Raw genomic sequence first — 23,980 nt, 5'->3', positions numbered from 1 at the left:
TGTCATTTGTCATTAGACTTGGAAGTTGTTTCTTGGCTTCTAATATTCCCTCTGGAGTGAGGAGAGAAATAGGGATTGGCAATGATGAATACACCGATAACATCTGATTGATTGCTCCATGTGGCTTGAGTTGGCCAATTTCGCTCACCACTCTTCTCCAAAGGTCTAAAAAAGAATGTGTTTTCAGTGATTAGATGAAATGGATACTAAATATTCAAATCAATCACTTGAAACTCTACCATAATAATACCTGGGAAGTTGTTATCTACAGGACCCTTACGACCTCCGATCTTCAACACTGCATCTCGAACATGTTGCACATCTTCCCTCACATTGCAGGTGATTCTGTGCAATGCCAGAAACCAACCACCATAATGAATCTTTGAAGTGTAGTGGGTATAACCTTCTGTTGGAAACCAGGTTGGAACTGGTTGCGCACCTTTTGGAACACTCCTGTCAACCTGAAAATGAGCAATTAATTGTTAGGTGGATTGATGAACTAAACAAACTGAAGAATCGAGTAGATAGATGGATTTTGGAAGAGTGAGGGCGATGTATTTCTTACCGTTCTATGGGACACCAAAACTGCAACGAAAACGGTATTATTGAAGGAACGTTCGTCGGTGAAAAGGCCATCAATTCCCATTTGACCAGAAGCAGTAGAAATGTATCCAGCTTTAACGCGCAAAGCGAGATCTACTGGAAATTCCATTACCTCACGTAACTCGCTTTCGTTATCCAAAACAAAGTAATTGGCATCCGTTATTCCAATCTGAGTCTAGAAGATAAAATCATACATAAATCTGTTAAATTAGCATTGTATACAAAGACGTTCTCCTGAATTGTAGAATTCGTTTATAATGCGGTGTTGAAGAATCCTTTTCCTAAAAACTTAAACCCACCCTTCCAGTATCTCAAATAACTCTTACCTCATCGTATTCCATACTACTGTACAGATCCATCCCAACCCTGTACGAAGGGAGATCTATAATGCGGCCCAAGACCAGGGTCACGATAAAAGGCAGGGAAACAATCATCCTGGATCTCTGAGAATCAAAAAATATCGGTAAATAAGTTAATCCGCTTGTCCATGTATCACACTTGAATCAAAGATTTTATTGCTGTTTATCATAAGATTAACTTTAAAATTTTCAATTCAGGAATATGATTATCCAAAAAGGAAAAACCTCTGCTTAACTGGTTAAGCCGTTGTTAGTGGCTAGCTCTAACTATTCATTTAGATGATCAAACCTCAGCATACTGGAATAAAACTGAAAACCAATGTTCAACAAACTACTGAATAAAACTTTTACCTTTTAATGTTAGGTTCTCCTGAGCCTATTGTAATCTTCGACGAGCGAAGTCGTAATACTGGGGCTGCTAGTTGAATCTTTTCTGGAGACATGACACCACCTGGTTATCCAGAGAAATTTCAGGGGAATATCTTGTTTGCCTTGAAAATCGAATACGACGCTGCTGACAGCTGGAGAATCAACTTATCACGAATATGATAATCGAGGGAAAGAACATCTGTGATTGAAGTTTATTTTCCCACGTTGGATACTGTTTTTAACTCTTTAAGATAACCTTATCGGAATCAGACTCAATCGAACTTAATTTTTTTAAAAATTAAAAGGATTAGACTATTAAGATGAATTCAAATGCAGATATAAAGCTTTTAGAAATCACCATCAAGGCCATTGCAGTAGCATAGAGATCATCATCCCGTCTCGTCACCCGTAATGATCGAATTCAGGAAGTTGGGTTTGCTTTCAGCGGCCTCAATGAGCTCTCTGCAGTATCAGCTCGCATCTGTCGTTGACCATCTGTTAACGAATATCGAACGAACGGCGCACAGACCTTCGTTTTCTTCGAATCCTGGGTCGAATGGTCGAATTTGTTGAATGATTTCCTTATTAATGTACCCGGATATTCGTCGTCTTCCAGCAATTCTCTTTCCTGGGTGAAACGTTTATCGTGAAAGAGTCCATCAGATGGATCACACAGTACCTCTTCCTACTATCTTACATGCTAAGCAAGTTTCCTTCGGTGATTCTCATGAATCAGCTGAACATGTAAGTCGTGATCCTCGCTCTTCTGGAGTATGCATGCCAAATAATGAAAAAGACTTCCAGTCGCTTCGCCAGGTTGGTTTTTATCCTCAGCGCCTACGAACAGTCTTCGACCTATCAACTTTAATTAGGTCTATCTGAGTCAACAATATCAGCTGACCCATCTCGTTCTTCATCTAGCAGAGGTAGAGCGCCACTCTTTGCCTTCGGAACTAACAAGAGCTCAAGATTTCAAGCTGTTCCTCTTCAAGCTCGGTCTTTCATCAGTCGTCTTGCTCCTTCCACAGACCTTGCAGATATTGAGGAAATTTTAAAGACTGAATGAGGTCTTCACATTTCTGTGAGGAAGTTATCCACCCGTTATCCAGACTATGCTTCGTTTAAATCCTAAATCTGAACAAGCACGTATTTAAGATTTGGATATCTGACCAATTAATACTATTATTAAGGCCTTGCAAGTCTTCTTCAGACGCTGCCTGGCTAGCAATTATCTTCTGGACGTATATCAAGCTTGTCATTCATATATCAATAGTAGAAGTGTTGTAAAAAATCACTGCTTTTTACCTCTTCCTTCTGCAACAAACTTTTGGCATAGTCGCCCTTACTATAACTCGATTACATCCCTATATACTTGACAGTGAAACCCATCTCCTATTCTGTTTATCATTCTTATAGAAACTCAAAGGGTGGTGGTTTTGCTCTCTTTACACACCACCTGGTTAAAGTGCTGCAGTTCACTAAACATTCTTTGCTCTTCCAATTTCTCTATCCACCATGCAACAATTAGAGAATATTATAGATGAAGCAATCGTTTTGAAGCCTCCAAAAGTAATACCACTCATTGAATTCAATGTCCCAACTGCCGATGACCCGGATTTAGTTTTAACCATATGGAAACTGATTGGACTTCGTTAAATCGGTTTCTGGGCAATGTTTATTGGATTCTTATCCACAACTTTAATCGGTTGATCAATATTAACTATCTATTGATACTTCACATGTATTTGACTCCGTTGACATTGATATTCTTCTTCGAGCTTTCATATTATGGTCTATGACCCCTCCCCTTTACTGGATTTGCTCGATTCACTGCTTAGAAATCGTAAACTATGGTTAATAATCGATGGTACTTCATCAACTTCGTTTACTGTTTCGCAAGGTGTTCCTCGAGGCTCACCCTTGGGTCCACTTCTCTTTGTTGTTTACATTCATGATCTGTCAACTTTATTTCAGTCCGTTAATGTCGAGCGGCAACTCTATGCAGATGATATTGAACTCTGACCAGGAGGAGGGGGAGTTCACAAGACACAGAGAACTCCAATGGTCATAAATAAATAATGCTGCAGCAAAAGCATTATTTTATGCATTTTCTGACCTACAGATGGAGGCACTATAGCACTTTAGTCACCTGATAAACCTTTGTAGTTTTAGTAAGGAAAGATAGATGGCAGCACAATATTAGATAATGTTTCTTAAAATATGTTTCAGTTTAAAGTCTAATAAACGAAGGGATGCTTAGCAGTTGATTTGCGAACTATTTTAGGTAAGTTTGATACAATTCATGTGCACTATCTTACCAAAATATTAAAGGACATGAATTACAGTGAGGTTGATCCTTCTTCATTGCCAATTATGGCAACTGTCTGAGAAGGAAAAGCAAAAACCAAACAATTTCGGACAAATTATTGGAAATTCTCATTTCCAATAATTTGTTCGTTTGTCCATCTTTTTTCTCACCTTCTTTGTAGTTATGGAAAATGGTTGAGTTGGATTGCTGTTTAGAACATGCACCAAGGCAACTAAGGCCATATGGCCTTTTGAAAATTGGGTGAATTCAATTATCAGTTTGACTGGTTTGGGAGACGATATCTGAATTCATTGACAGAAGAGAAAATTAAGCTAGTTAGGCTACTCTGCCCAATGTTGGATAATTTTCAAACGTAACCGCTATTAAATGACCTTCTTCCACTGACCAGAATCTCTATCCATACTTTTCTTGATGACAGCACGTTGCATTTCATCTTCCAGTTTAAGAAAGAAACCTTGTCCTGCACAAACAGCGTCTTGTTCTCATATATCCACCAGAAACTCCTTAAATGCTGATGTCCAGGTAATTCTCCAATGGGGCAAAGATAACTTAGTTGATTTCAGTCCTGTCTTATATCTTCTGCTCCTATGCTTATCTTGAGGATTACCCTGACTCCTAATCTCTCTTGGTATAAGCACATTACGCATATTGCTTCCTCTGCATCTAAAAAACTTCCAACCTCCAAAAACTGCAATCTAGAGAAATTCAAGTGTGATGTCAACAACTATCTTCATCTTCTCCTTCAACCCATGCTTAGTACTTAAGAGTATCAGAAAAAAATAATAAACAAACGCAATAATAACCACAACTTTCTTGGGGAGGAAAAAAGTTGTATTTCAATACCAAACATAAAAACCAAACCATTCTGGACTCCTTCTGAGTTGCCACTCATAAACCCAGTTAGGCGTCTGTCAAAAATACAAAATTAATTATAGGAAAGAGACTTCGTATCTATTTCGTTGCTGTCATCCGACCATGGACAGGCGTGGTAAGTCTAACAGACAGCAGCGCCACTGATGCATAGCGGTGGTCATCCGACTCATTGTTGCTTTGTCAATACGCGGAAGTGGCTCGATGGTACACCAAGGGGAGGCTAAGCCCTATGTAACGGCTTTGTAATTGTGCGGTACTTTTAAATAATAGCTGGCACGCGGTTTCCGAGATGTGGGCTTCGTGGATTCAACTCAACGAAACCGAATTCCGGAAATATACATATGTCTGGGGTGCCACCGCTGGGCCGACCATAAGACGCACTTTTCCTACGCATCTGATACGGATGTCGAAGGGGGGGAGGACGAGGGATATTGATTATACGTTTCTTTCGTCAAGGAAATGGGGAAAGAGATCTGTAAGAACTTCCGTCGGAAGGCATAGAAAAATGACTTTTTGGAAACATAAGCGTTCTGTGGAGGGAAAAAAATAATCAGCGGACATCGATCCTTCATTCTGCTCTCCGAACTCGGTTCGTAAGGCTTACACGGACACGCCTCGCCTTCCGGGCCCCGCTTCCAAGTACACAACCACAGCACGAATTGTCTATGTAGGTCAAAGAAATCCACGAACTAATCAATTCTCTAAGTGTACATCGCGTGGTAGGTTAGTTTTCTACCAACTTTTGGATTAAAGGGACAGTTTGTTGAAGTGCGTAAAACTTTAAGCCCTTCACCACCACCAGAAAACTCCACTTTAAGAGGAGGGGAAACTGAAGAGGTGAGTAGGTGATTTAAATGCACACATCAATCGATGGTAATGAGGATGAAATATTAGTGCTAGAACGAACAACACCATTCTCTCTAGATTGAAAACTGACAGAAATATCTGCTTTAAAAAAGACTTTTGGGAGAAGAACCCGTTTGTCCTTTCATCTGTTTTCGAAGATTGCTGGATTAAATGTCTTTTATTGACTATCTGATGACCACTAGTTTTCTCTAAAGCAGACTGTGATGGCCGATTAACCTTATGGCAAGGACTTGGTGTAAAATAAGAAGTGGGGTGTTGGACCACTGTTATTTCTAATTTTCGAAAATGACATCGCGAAGGGATAAAGTGCGTGATGTCAAAATTTGCAGATGACGTAAAGATTGGGAGAGTTGTTAATGATCAGTGCCATGCAGCGTTCCTTCAGAATGACTTGAACAGGCTTCATGATGGCCAGAAAAGTGGAGTCTATGTTTTTCTGCAGCAAAATGCAAGGCTGGGGAACAGCAACTCCAACAGAGGTAGAAAGGGATCTGGAGGTTAAGATATGGGCAGATATGAAGTTTTCTGAGCAGTGTAAATAGCTGGCCAGGAAAGTCCATAGTGTCCTGTCGATGTATCGAACAATAACTTGCAGAGATGGGGGAGGTCAGAATCCCACTAAGACGGCATTTGGAGTATTGTGTCCAGTTATGAAGACTCATCTTAAAAAAAAGACATTGAGCTTCTTGAAAGGGTCCAAAGACGGGCAGCACTCGTGGTGAGATCGGCAAAGGGCGCCCGTACGAGGAAAGACTAGGTGAGCTAGAGAGCTTGGCAAGCAGACACCTTAGAGAGGACCTCGTTCAGGACGATATGGCTCTGAGAGGGGTTAGTAAAATAATGAAGGCAGAATTTTCACTCATAAATTCCAGAACTTGGAGTTATAAATTCAAATTACAGGGAAATTGGTGCAGACTACATTGTAGGAAGTTTTCTTTTAGCCAACGAATTTTCAAGAAAGGCATCATCTTGTTATGTTTCTAACTGCGTATATTCAATCCTCGATTTGCTGTTGGCTGGATGAAACACCTGAATTTCCTGAAGTAAAAACTATGCAATTCTCATCTCAGACCGATTAACTCAGCCACACCATTCAAAATAATAATAAATTATCATATTAGGATTACCGGAGAACAAACTCATCCACTCAAGTGTATTATGTCCATAAATTGCATGTATCCTCGCCTGACATCGACTAAATTGGCTAAAGAGTGAAAAAAACCAAGCCCATAAAAGTTCCTCGCGTCATTGATCGGATTGAACCTGGGTTTTTCCACTAGGTGTGGGGAGGATGATGATTATAACTGCTGCTACCAGAGAGGATTCAGAACAGTGAGCAATTCAACTCCCAACTGGAACATGTTGGTCTGGCCCTGACCCGTTGTTTCATTTCATCCCGCAGCAGATGAGTGGCTTCTCCGTTCAACTCCCTCACGCTTCTAAAGTAGAATATAACGATAATCGAACCCTTCTTTTCCTTGGTAATTCTCGTGATGCTTTGGAAAGTACTGCCAGTAGCAACATGAATGATCTGTGCTCTTGGCCCGTTATTTATAAACTTACCTTTTCTCCTAACAAGATTAAGCTTCTTTATCTTAAGGGCAACCTTAACATTTTCAGGCCTCCGACTGTTAAACCTTTTGGTCGTTCTCTCTCCATGGTTGACTCACATAAATTTTTGGGTATTATTGTAGATCGTAATTTAACCTTCCAGAAACATATCTTGCACCTTCATGATAAAATAGCCAAGTATGCTTGTCCGTCTTTCGCATCGATCCTGGGGTGTTAACCTTGGTACCCTTCGTCTTTTGTACAAAGTGGCGTTTGTTCCAATTTGTACCTATGGCGCTGGCGCCTGGTTTTGGTATACTAAGAAGACTGCCATTCAAGAGAAACTCTCCTCTATCCAAAGACGTATGCTCTTAATGACGAGTCGTACCTGTCGCACTGTCTCGACAGCTGCGCTCCAAATTTTAAACGGTTGCCTACCTCTGGATCTCCAAATCGCTTATCGAGGTTTTTGCTATTACCTTAGACATGCCATTCCAGTTGACTTTTTAGACTTCACTGTTAATATCAACTGAGATCCTAAAACCGAAAAAACTCGTTGCTGGAACCATTGGGTTCAACCATGGCAAGATCGGTGGTCTTCTTCTTCAAAAGGTACGATCACAAGAAAGTTTATTCCATCTGTGTCCTTTGCCTTACAAAAGTCTATTCTAAAATGGTTCAGTCCGAGTCTCCGCACTCTTTTTCTTCTAACTGGTCATGGTTCCCTTCGTGATAAACTTGCTATGTTTAACCTGTCTGATTCCCTCCTCTGTAATTGTGGCAGCCCAGAAGACTGGTACCACGTTCTTTTCATTTGTCCATATTACTTGAATCTTCGTCAGCCTCTGTCTGCTGTGTGTCAACCATTTTCTCCTGGCAATAAGTCGTCTCTGTTGGACTCCGAAGAAAAATTTCATCTTCTGCAAGATTTTGCTTAAAAAGCCTTTGCCAGACGTGGACAACTCATCAGTAGTGCTTCAATTTCAGGAACTACTATTCCAGCTCTACCTCCAGTCGAGACCAGCACCTCCATCGTCGCCACTATCGTCACTACCACCATTTTTAGCTCAAGTACCATCTTCACCATCACCTTCGATTTGGACAGTTGGTAATCATACTTGTAATGGCTCTCCACAACTACCAAAGGCTCTATTCCATACAATGAAAAACAAAGCCACATCATAACCCCACCTCCTCGAAATTCACTGTTGGTACAATGCACTTCGGCAGCAGATGCCCACTCGAAATCAGGTTCGGTCCTACTGTAACAAGAACAACTAACTAGAGCGGCTCTTGCACTTTCCTTTTATGGTCTGAGTCACTTGTTTACCCAGAAACAGAAGTGTCCGGATACTTTTTTTTTTGGAAGGCAGTGTACTTTACGCCTTTATAAATACCTAAAGAGTGCTTCTTTGAATAAGACAAGTTTTATCTTCCATCGTGGTATTTGTGCATTAAAGGAGACATCGTTTTTCATCATATTCTCCCACCCAACCCACCGGAAAGAGGATAAAACAGTGCAACAAGTGTCATCCTAGATGAGAAGCATATCGGAAGGAACTGATAACACTTGAGCTCCCCTTCTTAAATTAACGGATCAAACTTTCTCTTCTACCTCACATCGACACTGAGGTTAGTCTTTTAGACCCCAAAAAAAAGAAGAAGAAAGAAAATCCAAGCTTATGAAAACCATCCATTGCCAGTTTGTGTTGCCCATCGCGCATTTGATGGCTGCATCCGGCAATGGATGTGGAAAGTTCCATTTATTCCCACCAGGGGTCTCAGTTCCCAATTGTTACAACCTCGCAGACGACACTCGTGTAGTTTGTGTATACAAAGCACGCCTTTACGAGCGTTCCGCGATGTTTTAAACCTTCATAAATTCTTGCACGGAGCTTTCGCTTGCCCAACCACAACGCAGCCGATGGGGCAGTTTCGCCAGGAAGTGTTAATGCGCTCGTCGACGGACATAACGCTGCATGGGGTAGTGCATCGTTGCGAAGAAGCTGCCGGTGACTGATTATGAGCGTGCAAACGATGTTGGTTGGAGAGAAGCGCCAGCGTTTGGTGTATCCTGTGTGACAAGAATCTACCGACTGTTCGGGCCGGATCGTCATCCCCAATAACGTTCAGACAACCATCGACACCTGCGGAGAGACAGCGGATAGCGGGCGACGGTAGCGAATGTCCCGAGGTTTATTGCCGATTTTCCCTCCCACTGCTTTGTGTTAGGGGATTTTACTGAGGGGAAGTGAACTGGGGAAGGGGGACCGAAGCAGAATAGAACATATTCGGTAATGTTAATTATTCACGATTCTCCTACATCTAGTACTGGTATTATGGCAGCTTCCTAAACATGTACATCCTCGCTGGCACATCCCCCCTCCTGGCCATCCCACTCCTACTCCTTACCCTTAATGTCTGCATATAACGGCGGTACAATCAAAGCAATTAAGTTCGGTTTTATTGATAATTTATCTATATCTACTCCTTGAAGACACTGGTTATGGCCACTTACCAAGCCATATCGTTAATCTTAACGAAAGGAGTTGCTGTGGTTGAGTCTTCCAGTGAGTGTACACTCACTGGACAAAAATTTATGAACCTTAGCGATGGTGCCAACAGATAATTAAACGCACAAGATCCAAATGTAAGTTGTCGTATGGTGTGATCACGAGTTTCTTGGGATCAGATAAATGCTGTACAATTTCTTGGGCTTCTTGGAAGATCCGGTAATGGGAAGACAAGTGATCTTTCTGATTTTCAGAAAGGGTCTTCTTGTTAGACCAAGTTTGAATGACTGAAACAAATGACAGCAAATGACTGAAAAACTGAATTCAGTAAGAAAGAACCATTTCCAACCGAACTATGCGAGAGTTTAAGAATCTGGGATTCATAGTCGTGTATCTGTATGAAAGATTGTACTGGAGTGGTGTTGCTAAAGTCCAGGCTGGACTGTGGAAGAGTTGAAAAAAGTAATGTGGTCTGATGAGTCTCCATTTACACATTTTTTCACCAATGGTAGGGTGAACCTCAGGAATCCATGCATCCAGACTGTCCTGTGTCCACAATTCAAGCGGCAAGAGGTCGTATATGGTATGAGGTATGTTCTGTTGATACGAACTGGGTCCGCTCATACCATTAGAAGTTCGTGTTATCCCAATGAATATCCCTCTGCCGTATTGGGCCAACTTTACCCTGCAGTGCTTTTTTTACCCGGATTGCGATGGATTCTTTCAAGACGATTCTTTCAACTATCCACCGTGCAAAAATTGTATCGGAATGGTTCAAGGGACATTCCCAAGATTTCCAACATCTACCGTAACCGCTTAACCCTTCACATCTGAATCCATCTGAGAATCCAATGTCTGGAAGGTGTTGGAAAGGGCAGTTCGGTTTCTGTACTGACCACAGTACATCAGCTGGCAAATATCCTAATGGAAGAATGGTCCAATGTGGAGCTATACTCCCTCAGACACTTGTGAATCTATGCCACGAGGTGTACGGCTGTAATTCGGCAAAAGATGGTTGTACTACTTAATGAATAAAGGTTTATAATATTTTGGCCAGTGAGTGTACTGAAAAACCACAGTACTGTACTTGTGCTTTCGACTAAACTTCAGTTATTAAGAAATTTTCGCGTGGATTCTTATCTGGCAAGTAAGACAGTCAGGACCATCAGCTACAAAGCCTCCAGGAAATCGATTTGAAGTTTATTATCCCATGAAGATGTTATTTTTCGACAAGATGGTCTTGCCCCATCATGTTGAAAATAGTGTTTCTTTTACGTTAACTCAAAGACTTTGAATAAAATGGAATGGTTCAAGGAACATTCCCAAGATTTCTAACATCTACCCTGGTCACAGTTTTGAAGGACTTGCATGTAATGGTTGGCACGTTCTGTTGTTGTTGTTGTTGTAGGGGCACATCAGCGACTAAGGTCATATTGCTCCGTATATATTGTTCGTAAATTGCATGTGGTCTGAGGTCGATTTTCTGTTTATTGGGCGAAAAAACCCAAGTTTCCAGGAGAAAAAACCATGCTACCCTCGCCTGAGACCGACTAACTCAGCCACGTTCAGAAAAAAGACCCAAAAATTCCTACCTTCATCGACAGGACTCTGACTGAAGTCTTTTCCACCCGGTGTGTGGAACAACGATTCTACCAACTATGCTACTCATGGCACCAACAAACTTTCTGAGTCACTATTATACGTATATGGAAGTTTGCTTCATCTGTGAACCAATCAGCTATAAATAACTAATGGACTGTCTTCAAATATTGCAGAAATGGACCATAAAGTCGGGTCGCCCATCTTTGTAAGCATCACGAGGGATTATGGTATTTGAATTTTATCTTATTAATGAGTAATAGTCAAAGTGAATGTTTGTTTTCGACAAAACTGTTGAGAGAGAGAGTCTTTTTTTCACAGATTTACCAGTAACCGCTTTCTGCACATGCTCAACAAAATCTTCTACCAACCAATTATTGAAATACACAGCATCACTCTCTTCAAACTTTTTAACCAACCCAACCCGTTAAATGGTGATTTACGATGTCTATTCTTCAAGAAATTGAAAAGAATCTGAGAGAGGTTGCAGATCTCTAAGTGATTGACAAATCCAGCCCTGCTATTTACATCTTGGAATGTCCGAATATTCTTTAAACCATTCCTTTATCGCGAGAAGTATTTAACTGTCCACCGAGTCAGAGTTTACCAACCAATTCCTCACTCTGGTAGAACCTCATAATCATTTTCTGGAGAATTCTGTTGAATATTGCAATAGAAGAGAGACCACTGAATGACGCATGTGTGGAGTTAGAATGTCAGGTATCCTTTGAAGACGACAAAGAGGAATACGACCAAGGTGACGAAGGCCATATCAAATATATCGTTTGGAACCGAGCCACCCTCTCAGTCACATACAAAGCCTAGAAGGTACTCTTCCTGTCGCAGAAAAAGGCCTAAAGGTGTCGTCTTCTACGATACAAACTTCACTTCCGAGGATGCTCCTTCAGACAATGGACAAGCTCTCTTTTTTTTTTCTTTCTTTTTGCTCGTTTGGATTAACGCTCCGTCGGCGTTCGCAGCACGGGGCATCACAATTAGGGTCTATTCAAGTCTAGCACGAGATCCGATTAAGGTGACCACGTTATGCAAAAACGGCAGTAGACAACACGGCGATGGCGTCGACTGCGGTCAAAGGTCGCCATAGACAGTGCTTTAAGCTCAGATGCAGCTGGCGATAATCAGAGAACCGCGATGTGGGTAGTCGACGTCACAGTTTGCCTGCCACTGCGTGACCCCTCCTCTCCCCTAATACAATGGGCGAGAATAATCCTGGCCAAGATGCCTAATTACGTTGTAATGCGTTATAATAAAGTGTGTGTAGTCCTGTGGTGCATTCCTAGGCACGTACAAAGATAAGGGGTTCTGTGCCCTTTCCTTCGCTTTACCGTCAGGTAGAGTTTGGTATTAAGAGACCATTGTGTAGCCGGAGCAGCGCGACATAATTACCTCCTTGACCCTTGTGTCTCTGTGCGTTAATGTGACATCCTTCGCTTCTTCTTCGATGGATCAACGTTGGCCACTTAAAAGCGAAAAAGAAAAATCTCACTGGAGGTCACTTTCCTTCTTTTATCGAGGGGATTCCAGCATGGGAATTACTTGCCCCATTCATAATCTTTAACGAATATCAATATTCACAAGTCTTGTCGAATTCCTGTATCTTTTATGGCAACGTCAGCGAGTGCCATAAAGGGTTTTAAGGGTTTATTAGGGCCTTTTAATGGAACTGGAACAAAGGGCATAAAAAAATGGCCTCTTGAGGCTGTTCCTCTAAAGGTCTAAGTTAACCGCAAGAGAATCAAACTTTCCACTGGTATAGCAGCTAATCCACCAGATGCTCTCTGGATATGACCAGGGAAGATTGGAGACAGTTCATCAATTCGTGTTTTTCATCCCAAAAACATAAAACCGACCACAGAATCTACGCAATTAACTCCATAACTTAGTGTCCACTACAAAACCACGTCAATGAGCCCATCATAAGAATGCATCGCGCAAATTCCATTCTCCATCCTCGCTACTCGTGTCATTTCCTCTTCTTCATGCACGTACGACCATCAGAATAAATAAATTACCCGCGTGCAAGACCAGAGGGTAAATGAAGTGAGAATCATTTATACAAAACTTAAAAACTGCACACCCAGGGGAAACGGGCAAATGGCGAGCGTCTTTTGTCCTTATCTTTTAAAGCTACCATAATTGGATCATCAAGAAAGAACATTTCTCGCAAAACTTCAGCTCCATCAGAACTTGGTAAATATTTTTCATTTAGCGCTTTAGTAAAATCGAATTTTCTGCACTTCCGTTCCCTGGTGGCGCTTGCGTGCCGGAAGTGACAGAATACGGAGATAATAGGCAGTTGATGAAGTGCGCTTTTAATTGAAGATGGATTGTATTTGATTTCGTGTGATTTGCATGCATTATTCTTCTCGCCCGCTTAAGGTACTGTCGCGGCGGCGGCGAACGTGCAAATGGGTTCCGCTAATGCGAGTCGTGTCGGAGAACGAAGACGCCGCGTTGTATAAGTGATAAGCCCGCCGAAGGCCCTGACGATGGAGGAGTTGAGCAATTAAGAAAGCAGAACAATTGAGTTAGAGTTGGACTCAGTCACCTGGAAGGATCGAGTCTGTAACGGGTGCAGAGGCGAAAGAGTGATGCGAGCAGCACGTGGGACAAGCGTTTCGGGGAACGCACAGCGAAATGTCGACTCATTTAACTATTCATGAGTTTATTGTTCTGTGTCCACCCCAACAACCACGTTTTATGTGCCATTAGCCTCGTCTACCCCTCTCTTTCCAGTCGGATGTGAGTTCCATCATCTCCCAATCAGCGAAGAAGATATTTGGGAGGGTCTTTGTTCTCACTCGGTCAACACGCGATGATTTTTCACCCCCTTCGAACTTGGGGGGACGGACTGACAGCGTGTCCTAAGTCTTTCTGGAACACGCCGGGTTTTTAGTGGATCAAAATTGTTCCCTTCCGTCTCTCTAACAAATAACGTGTCACCCAAAATAAATCCCCTAATTCCCAGAGTGCTCTAGGGTATCAGCTTCACCCCCGTAGACGTGGTTGACATATGGAAAAGAATAATGACGGGTTGGTGTCGACGCCACGGACGAAACATCAATCCTGTTTTTCTTCTTGTCCTTTACGAAGTCCTGTGGTGTGATGGGGTGTATTTGAGGGAAGAGGGGATTGTTTAACTCGTCGTACATGAATGCACATATCAGACAGGTTGTAGGCAGGGGGTGGTGTTCGTGGAAGTCGACATGGAACAAAATTGTAAGTACAATACGTTCGCAGACTCGACTAACTCTGTCTCTTTGGCATTTTGCCCAACTTTAAAGGCGTCAGGCTGTCTAGATGCAGGAGAATTCGTTCTAAGAAATACTTTTAAGCTTAGGAAATACTCCTGAGAGGTACGAACACCGGCTTTTTTTTAATTTAAGTGGAGAATGGAGGAGACCTCTCATCTATTGGTAGCATCTAATAATGTTGTTTGTAAATAGACACCCAATAAATTGAAATGAAAGTTCTTTCCCTCTTGAAAAATAACTCCAAAACTAAAGTTCGTATCCAAAAACTGTTTTTGGAATTTTTTAAACAATAAAGAATTAGTCCAAAACCGTACTGTAATCTTTGATCTGTGGAGTGATTCCTCGTGAGGATTTTCTCTAACCCATATTCGGTAATTAACGACTATCACAAATCAATCAAGGTGAAAGCCAGTTCATCATCCTGCCCTATAGGATTGTCCTTTATGTGCAAATGAGCAGTACTCCACTGCGCGATCATTGGGGTGACAACAGCTCACAGATTTTTACAGCTATTTCTGCTGACGTCATTATTTATTGGTGCCAAAAGTAATTGCCGATTGGAGAACCCTTTGCAAATTTCATCCAAAACTGTTAATAAGAAATTAGACTTCCTTAAGATGAACTTCAGAGAATTTCATAACACCAAGTACATCTAACGTTGGAGAACAATTAAAACTCAGATTAACTTCTCCAAGGACAAAAAACAATCGTGGTCTCAACATTTACACAATATTCTTTATGTTCCAATGTTTTATTTTTCAAATACTGTATTTCTTCTATTAAGATTCTTATTGGGATTTCAATTTCCTTGTAATTTCTTTTTGATTCAAGACAAATGAGTTCAAAATTCACGCAATTCATTAATTTCTAACCATAAGAATTGTCGTAGACTGTACACTCAGTGATCACTGAATTAATAGTAGCAGTTATGGGATGTAGTAAAGATATCATGGAGTCCCAAGAGGGAATGATTGTGGGAGCCCGTGCGTCGGGTGCTTCCATATCGAAAACGGCATGTCTTGTCGGTTGCTCACAGCCCACTGTGGTTAAGGTGGGCAAAGATTGCTGTTGAATGGGTTATTACACCGCCCACAGACCCCTTAAGGATTGCCCAAGGTGGATATTTGTGGTGAGCGAAGGATGCAGCGCGTTGTACGGAATCAACGGCAAGTCCTGTCCTATTGCACTACAATAGGACAGGACTTCCCAAATGACAATGCGCCGCACACTCAGACGTATGGGATTCCACAGCAGACGACCCAAGAGACACCCTCTCCTCACCGCTGAATGCTGTGGTGTCAACAACACGCTGGTTGGACACTGAAGGACTAGGAAGGAATGTGCTGGTCAAATGAGTCCAAATGCAGGTGGTCGTGGTGATTGCTTAATAGGAGGAATGTTCTTATGACCCCTGGTACGTGTGGACAAACCTTTTATGATGAGGGCTATTGGCAACTCTTAGGAAACCACGTTCTACATTGATTTTTCCCGGACAGAAACGAGATTTTCGAATAATGCGTCGTGTCATCTGGGCCGCACTGTGCTGAAATGGTTGGAGAACGCAGTGAAGATATCACCCATCTTGATTATCCAATCGAACACCGTGAGATGTTTTAGAAGGGGAAGTGAGACGTATGGACATAGGCCCAACATGTTACTAGGTAGGTGGTCATAATTCAGTGATCACTCAGCGTATGTCTTCTTACAGAGATGTAGGATATGTCTTCTCGTGATCGTTTTTAATATCATTTTAATTCTTAACCATAAAAATTAAGAGAATTATGGTGAAATCTCTCTCTCTTCTTATTGGGGTTGTGTTATCCTCTTAATCTTTATGATTAAGAATAACTATTCGTGAAATATCTTCCATATTGAAGTTTCCAGTCCATTACAATCAGCACGTAGGGCTTCTAGTTCGCCATCAAAATACAGAACAACTAATATTTGGACTGAATTATGCAAATTTTATATTAACCCCTCCACCCCACAAAAAAATATTGTACGAATCAACAACGCATTTGATGGTTGCACTAAACTTAATGCTGGCTCACTTTCCAGGATTAATAATTATCGGAAACGTGTGTGTGTGTTGGTAGCTGTTAGCAAAGGTACTTAGTTTAAACCAGCAAGTTAAGTGTCGTGGATGGTCGACAGTCAGCGTAATGGCCCACGGTCCGGAGTAATGAAGACATTTGGCGGATATGATTTAGCGGTACCACTAATAGCATTGCTCCTTCGTACGTCTCTGGAGTGGAGCCCGGAAACACAAAGCCTGTTTGCTATGTATCAAGGGAAACATCTGCAGACCCAGACGTTTCAATCACGCTTGATGGTGTCGGATAGGTCAACACGAAACACGTTCAGCCTTGCGAGCCCCCTACCTGACATGACAATGACATATACGAAGACCGGAGAGAAGCCGAGAGTAATGCATAAGATACATTAGATACAGTCCGTGGTAATTTTCGGAAAACGGAATAAAAAAATGAGAGAGAGAAAGAAGAATGCTGATGCAGTTCATATCTGGATGGTATCGGAGAGATAAATGCGCTTCTGCAAGTGGAAGTCTCTGAATCAACCACGTATTCATTTTATAGAGGCATATGTGGACAAGCGAGAGATTCTTCCCCTCGTTGGATACCCCTGACAAGTTACGCGGACATTGTTAATGATGCAACAATAGAAACGCGGTGGTGGTTTCCCTCCAGGAGACTATGACGTGTACACGTTACTAGGGCAACCGTGGAGGATGTAGAGCTCACGGAGTCGCGCGGATTGGTGGACCAAAATGGTCAATTTTATTCTTTTTTTGGGTCGTTCTATGACAGATGGATTTCACATCCTCGATCCAGTTGTCTCCTAAAGCATCCAAGCCATTGCCTTTATCTACTGAGCAGTCATTACTGGAATAAAGTTCAACCCCTCGGAGAACTTTGGAATCAACAAATGTCAACCGTATCTTTCCTCCATATTCGTCCAATGAGGGGGAAATGAACACAGAAGATCCCCGACCACAAAATAAGCCTCTTTCCAAACCATTAAAAATAGATGGTATTTATTAAACTGATTTAGTCCAGAAACTTATACTTGAGGGCATATAAAAAATACATTTCTAGGCAACCATTTTTTTCTTTATCACCCCTCATTACACTTAACTGTTATACAACGCAAATAGTATCCCCTAGTACTTGTGTCAAGCGGCTTCCTTCCTTCTGCTGTACTGTATTTCCTCCCTCTGTCTCTCTTGTCTCGCTAAATACAGCGGGTATCAAGTAGTTAAATAAATGACTCAACAGATGACACTAATAACTGGGAGCTGCGCAGTAAAAGCGAAATGAACGCGGTTCCTGAAACACTATAGCGAAGTGCTATTACACCATCGCTTGCAATAACAGTTCTCACAGCGGTGGGTACATTGCTTTGGATTCTTGTTCATTGTTCCTTATTTAGATCTCTCGAGGTTCCTCCCCATAAACAAACTCTAAACACTCTTAGCCAAATAATAAAACCACTGTAACTTTAAAAAGAATGTTTTCTCATAAAATGTACGATTAGTTTTTGTTGCTCTTTGCAGAATACCCGGGAAAAATCTCACCATCGTCCTAAAATAGATTGCGGACTATTATAATCTTTAACCTTCACCTTTGAACACCCTTTGACCTCGGTGGAAAGGAAAGTCAACGTTCTGATGGATACTACCTGTTCGAAACTACTTGGTTTTGCACCAGAAATGCGTCACCGACTTTAAAAGTACCCGAGACACCAAGACATTCGTATGACCTGTTGCCGAGACAGTTCCGCGGGTGAATGCCTCCGTAGATGACCTTCACCACGATATAAATGTACGGTCAGTAGCTTGCAATTATTTAGAGAACATATTGCGAAAGCATCAGCCCGGAACAGAATATATCAAGGGCGTGTTGCTTGGAAGTTATTTCCATCATTAACTATAACGCACAGAACCAGTTCTGAACTCTCCCTCCCTTTACTAAATATAGCCCCAAGTCTGAAACTGCCGCCTTAAGAAGTTGAAAAGCCCCACACTCCAAACGTGACACCTGGAAGAAGCTGGAAATAAACAATAGTGATTGGATTTGTAATTAAAGACATTTGTCCATCAAATACCAGAGGAAGGTCATCGATGCACGAATCTTTTGTTTAAAATTCAATAAAACAAGATAGTAAAACGGGGTCCCTTTCTTTTTTTAATCTCTGTCCAACAAGAGTTTGACAATGAAAGTTTTGAGATGACTCAAAAAAAACCGAAATACATATGAAAGTAATTGGTTCATAGAATCTGTTCTGACTGCAAGAGATGGATGAGGTAAATACGAGCGAACAGCTATGATAGATGGAGAAGCGTCAGAGGCCTTGTGTGAATGCACACACCAGCCTCAGATGATGGATTGGAACAGCTTGGATTAATTACGTCAACCATGATCTTATCGATAGTTTACGAAGCAGCCTCAGTCAACAAACAGTACCGAAAGTGAGCAGTTACTGAGGGTGAAGCCGAACATGGATTTGTTTGTATATTCCATCTTATCAGACATTTCTTGAGATGGAGAAACGGTAACATTAACTCAACTATCTCATTATAAAAGTCTTAACCCAAATGAATGCAAAATACACAAAGCAACTAAAAGATTCATTCGGCCATCTTTGCCCATGCGCTCTACTGAAAACGATTTGCGTGAATATCAAAGTCGTAACACAGTCTATAGGTGTGTGACCTAACCCTAACTTTTGAATCTTCCACAACAGGGTGCTTAAAACCGCACGTATGCTACTCACGCAAATCTATTCACACAAAACCGTGCGTGTTTTTATATAATATGCGACCTAATAATATCGGCGCCTATTTCTATGAATGCACGACGCCTAAAGAAAAATGGAAAATGTAAACATCACCTCTTCCTCCCCATAGCCATCCCCTACAAATCCTACAATGAGCTCTATTCTCCCAATGCTCCCGCAGTGGGCAGACATCATGTCACTAGTCCCCAGACGCTATAAGTTTTGAATACACGTACAAAATTGAGTCCAATTTAACTGCCCTCCCCGTCCACCTTCCGAAGCAATCAATGTTGTCAGTAGCACGTCACGGGCGACTCCTAGTACCTGGAACACAAAGGCCCTCGTGGATGACCGCGTGGCGCATGCAAGAGGCCATCCACCGCATATCGGCCCTAAATCGGCATCCCCGGAGATAAAAGAATAATTGAAGACTAAGCTTTTGACTAATGCAGACGATAAACGACAATATGTGCCGTTCCGGTAGTTTGGAACTAATAACTGGCCCTTCTGGTTAGGGCTGGCAATGGGGGATCACGAAAACACCCATTAAAAACACGCTCGCAGACTACAGTATCGAGAGAGGGAAAGATGGAGAGATGGAGATAGATAAATAATGGCAAGTCTTTTGGGAGTTTCATCAAAAAAGACGCTATTCAGGTAAAACTAGGTATACGGCGCCTGCGCCCTCTACAGAGACTAATAACGTTCAAACGTTATGACCAGGTTTAGTTGAATGCGGCACGTCATCATAGAATGAAAATATGACAACAGATAGCCTAATGACCCCTTTGTGTTCATCCGTGCGTACATTTTCTCGCACATGATTGCTCACTAGTTTATAGTTATGGGCACTACTGAAGGGGCTCCGCCATGGTCATTAACCAGAACTCCATCTGAGGTCATCTAAGAAAGCCAAAGACAATCACTTTCAAATGAGACGATACAGGATTTCCCCTCTTTATGCTTCACCGACGAACCTACGGAACAAGAACCCCTTTTTTTTAAAGGTTCTTGTTTGGTAAAGGGGGAGAGCAAGTCCCTAAGGATGAGGGGAAGGTGGGCACTCTCGAAATTTATCCCCCTGGTGAATACAAAGCAGCGAACTTAGTGCGAATCTCTCTCTCTTCCACTTGTCCAAATTCCAATTAAAATTCTTAATCCAACAAATCACCATGGAAACCACTGAAAATCAACTTAAGTCGTAGCGAAAGGGAGGCAGAGAGGCTGTAACTGTAACTAGTAGATGTAGAAGCTGTTTATGGTTCGCAGTCTTAGGTTAGAGAGTCGTTTTGACCTTTCCGCCGCACAATGAGAGCCCTTCGATAGTTAATGACCCGCAGTTTATAGCTCTGTTGGGTTTCCCGGACATTATACACCGCTGTGTGGCAATGTGTGTTGAGCAGAACAGCATTACATTAATTTCCCTGGTTAGTACACCAATCCTTAGGCCGTTTCCCTCTTTATGTGTGTCTGGAACGACCCCCCTATTCTCGCAACTCCTCCTCATCATTCTTTCGACAGGAACTGGCCTTAAAATGGAACTTAATAGAATTCCGGAAGTCGCCTCGCTATAACTTCCGTCTGACCACTGTCCGTCTATTGAAGGGCGTACAGCGTGAGTGGTAAAGCCCATTACGGAACGCTAGGGTTAGTACGCAACTCCTCCCTCCTTCTCTAGCGTCAAAGTGGCATTATGTGACCCTGGTCCATTGGCTTCCTGCACCATCCCATCACTCGGACCAAGTTTCGATTGTTTGGTCACCAAAGCTACGGTAATGGTTTGTTTATACGTGAGGGGAAGATAGGGGGAAAGGGGTAATTTTACGTATTGCCCCCTAGTTGGCCGTCTCCTTGAAGCATTACTATAAATATTTGATGTTATTGCCTGTTATTTTGGACAAACTGCAAAGAATCGTTTCGCCGCGTGTTAGGATCCAAAAGGGAATTGCTGCACATAATTTAGCTTGCAAATTTTAATTTACTTCCATTTGAGAATGGCAACTGACGTGCAATAGCTTCTATAGCCTTTAAACTCTGCGTGCTAACTCTCTCCTCTTGGATTGCGTCTTAAATTATTCTATTACGAACTGGTTACACATGCCACGAGGCCAGTTCAGAGGTAAGCTAATTTTGTGACTCCATTAGATGAATATGCAAAGCAAAATGGCTTACAAACATTATCATCCAAATGGTTATTGGAGGCAAATTAGCGAACTTTACAAAAGTTAAAATTATGGGCAGTTATCAATTCAGAATCTTTAATAATTAACTCAAACAGAGTTTATACTTTCTTAATGCAACAAGTTGCCCTCTCATTCTGCGATCACGTCTTAGAGGTGTGACAGCTTACAATTACCCTGACCTGTGATTATGAAGAATGCGTAAAATACTTCATCATGAAATATTATCCACTGTTTGGAAACCAAGGAAAAAAAACAGATACAATTTGGCATTTTCAGCAGCTCCTGGACTCTTTTACTCTGGAATTTTGAATCTAAATTTGTACATCTTTGGAATTAAAACCGTTTCTAGTTAGAGTTAAGAGACATTAAAAATGAATGTTCCATTAACTATTTAAAAAAATATATATATATATTTTTTTTTTTTTTTAAACTTTTCTGAACTTTTCTCTCGCAGATTTGATACACCTTCATCCTGATTGGACAGAATTAGAACAATATCTCTAATATACAAACACGTAGGGCAGACCGAATGGACTTAATGTTATAATTTATGCTTCCTGCAAAATGTAGGAAACATGAACCGAGATTTTCGATTCATTGAATACAGACCATGCGAGGACAAAAAATAGACAGAAAATACAATATCTTCGCGGATAGCTACTGTATTTCAGTTTTGGTCTGGAATAGTTTTTTTGGTTGCTACCGTCAGTTGCTAATCTCTGAAGAGGAAACACATCACAGGTAGCCACTGCCTGTCTTAGCATCTCCCCTTAGGATATTACGTTCGACTGTCTTAGAACTCTTTAAGTGACTTCACAAAAAATTTCAATAATAACCAACTTTTACTTCTTGTACCTGATATAGATTTTTGTTAATAATTTCATTATGCGCAAACCAAAGCTTGATATAACCAACTTCCAAAAAGGACTTAGAATTAAAAATGCTTGAGCTACAGTAAACAAAAAAGAAAGCAATTATCATTTCAATATAATTTATTATAAATGGCATGATTATGACAGATTAAATTTCATCGGTCATCCTTCTCTACATCCTGCGCAAAACTTTAGAATCCTAAGATTGTATTTTATTCCACATTTATACTTCTAAGAAGTTGTTATAAGCTGCTTGGTGGTTCCATGCCAATTCCTCTCTATTTTTTGTTAAACTTATTCAGTGTTTCCATCTCTCAATCATCTCCCCTTCTCTGCTCCAGCATACAATTTACCGATGATTACTGTGTTCGATTCTGCCCTTTTCATTTGCACGCAACACAGACGATCGGTCACGCCTCTCCTCTTCACTGACAGGTGGTGACACCTGCCTGCTCAACAGACGCGCACGTAGTCCCAGAATACCCGTATGCATGCTTATATCCACACCAGTCACAACTGACTTTATTGTGATCGTTTTAGTAAATGCTTTTGAGTCAGAAACTTCTCACTTTTTTCCCTCTTTACAACAGGAGCAGCCAGAAATTACGGTTATCTACTCGCTGATCAGAAATTTAAGATTAATGATCTTTCTTTAAACTTTACCAGTGGAGCCATTAAAATGAAATCTGGTGATGTAATTGAAAGGGAAAAAAATGTTTCGTTTTCCTGGCAGCTGTTATAATAACCCTGAAAATCCAAACAAAGCATTGTTAAAAGGGAGCATGAGCAAAAGAAAGAAGACATTACCATGCGTCTGTCGCACTTTAGGTCCTGCACACTGGTTTCCTGTCATGACATCCCCCTTGCATGATCTAGTCTATTCAAGTCACGACACGCCAACCCTCTAGACACGAGGCACAATAACTCTTCCGACGAATATGAAATTAGACTACACGCAATATTCAACCCTCCTCCCATTCCGCTAACCCTTACACCAAATAAGTACCTGAATTTGTTCCGCTAGGGGAAGTCACGTGTTTCGTCTCTGACTGATGACCCCTTGTAATTTGATATGCTAAGACTAATTACTTATAGTTTACTAATGGACTTATTAAGAACGGAAGAACTGGTAATCGCCAACTCTTAATTAAATAATTACAAAATAAGCTCCAAAATATTTCATAAAGTTCCAACTTCCGTTATTCCAATATCTTACGTTTTATTTTCAATTTTTATATCAAAATTATAAAAAGGACATTCGTGTTTGTATTCGTAATATTTTGTAAATAATAAATCTCTAAATTACGAGTGAATTATATTTATTGTTCATTTTATTTATTAATTAATAATTCTTTGAGAAGCGTATTTTATAATCCGGTAGACGTCGCTCGCGTAAGAAAGCACAAGTTCCATTTTTTTTAAAAACCAATAATTTTAAATATTATATCGTTTTATTTTTATTTTTATATATTAAAATGATCAGACACAGCTATGGGCTCGTTTCGGGACATATATATTTTATTTGCTTTACTAATTTATTTTTAGTGTTTTGGTTTAATTATTTACTTTTTAATTTTAATTAAATTGTACTTTTTCTAATGTCTTATTATGGTATTAATATAATAAAATTCTTCATAATATTAATTATAAAAAGATACTTCCAAATTCTTCATTTTTATCGACTTTGACTTCGTGGATAGTATATGTCTAAATGACAAGCGAATTGTATTTATTGTTCATTTTATTTATTAATTAGGGAAATAAAAACAAATTTATTAATTAATGAATAT

The 23,980-nt window shown here is 40.9% G+C and overlaps 1 long non-coding RNA gene across 1 annotated transcript; it reads right to left on the bottom strand.

The window, feature by feature from the left end:
• Positions 1 to 714: 714 nt before the first annotated feature.
• On the bottom strand, positions 715 to 1,384 carry LOC150084948 (uncharacterized). The gene is made up of 3 exons (XR_016547086.1): positions 1,314 to 1,384; positions 930 to 1,046; positions 715 to 778 (listed from the first exon to the last, which is right to left on the bottom strand). It is a non-coding gene; the product is annotated as an uncharacterized LOC150084948 (long non-coding RNA).
• Between the last annotated feature and the right edge of the window lie 22,596 nt (positions 1,385 to 23,980).

This window comes from Mastigoproctus giganteus, chromosome 6 (assembly GCF_048544385.1).
Source record: "Mastigoproctus giganteus isolate SK-2022 chromosome 6, ASM4854438v1, whole genome shotgun sequence".
Lineage (NCBI taxonomy): Eukaryota > Metazoa > Arthropoda > Arachnida > Uropygi > Thelyphonidae > Mastigoproctus > Mastigoproctus giganteus.
This window is presented reverse-complemented; position numbering and strand designations above follow the sequence as displayed.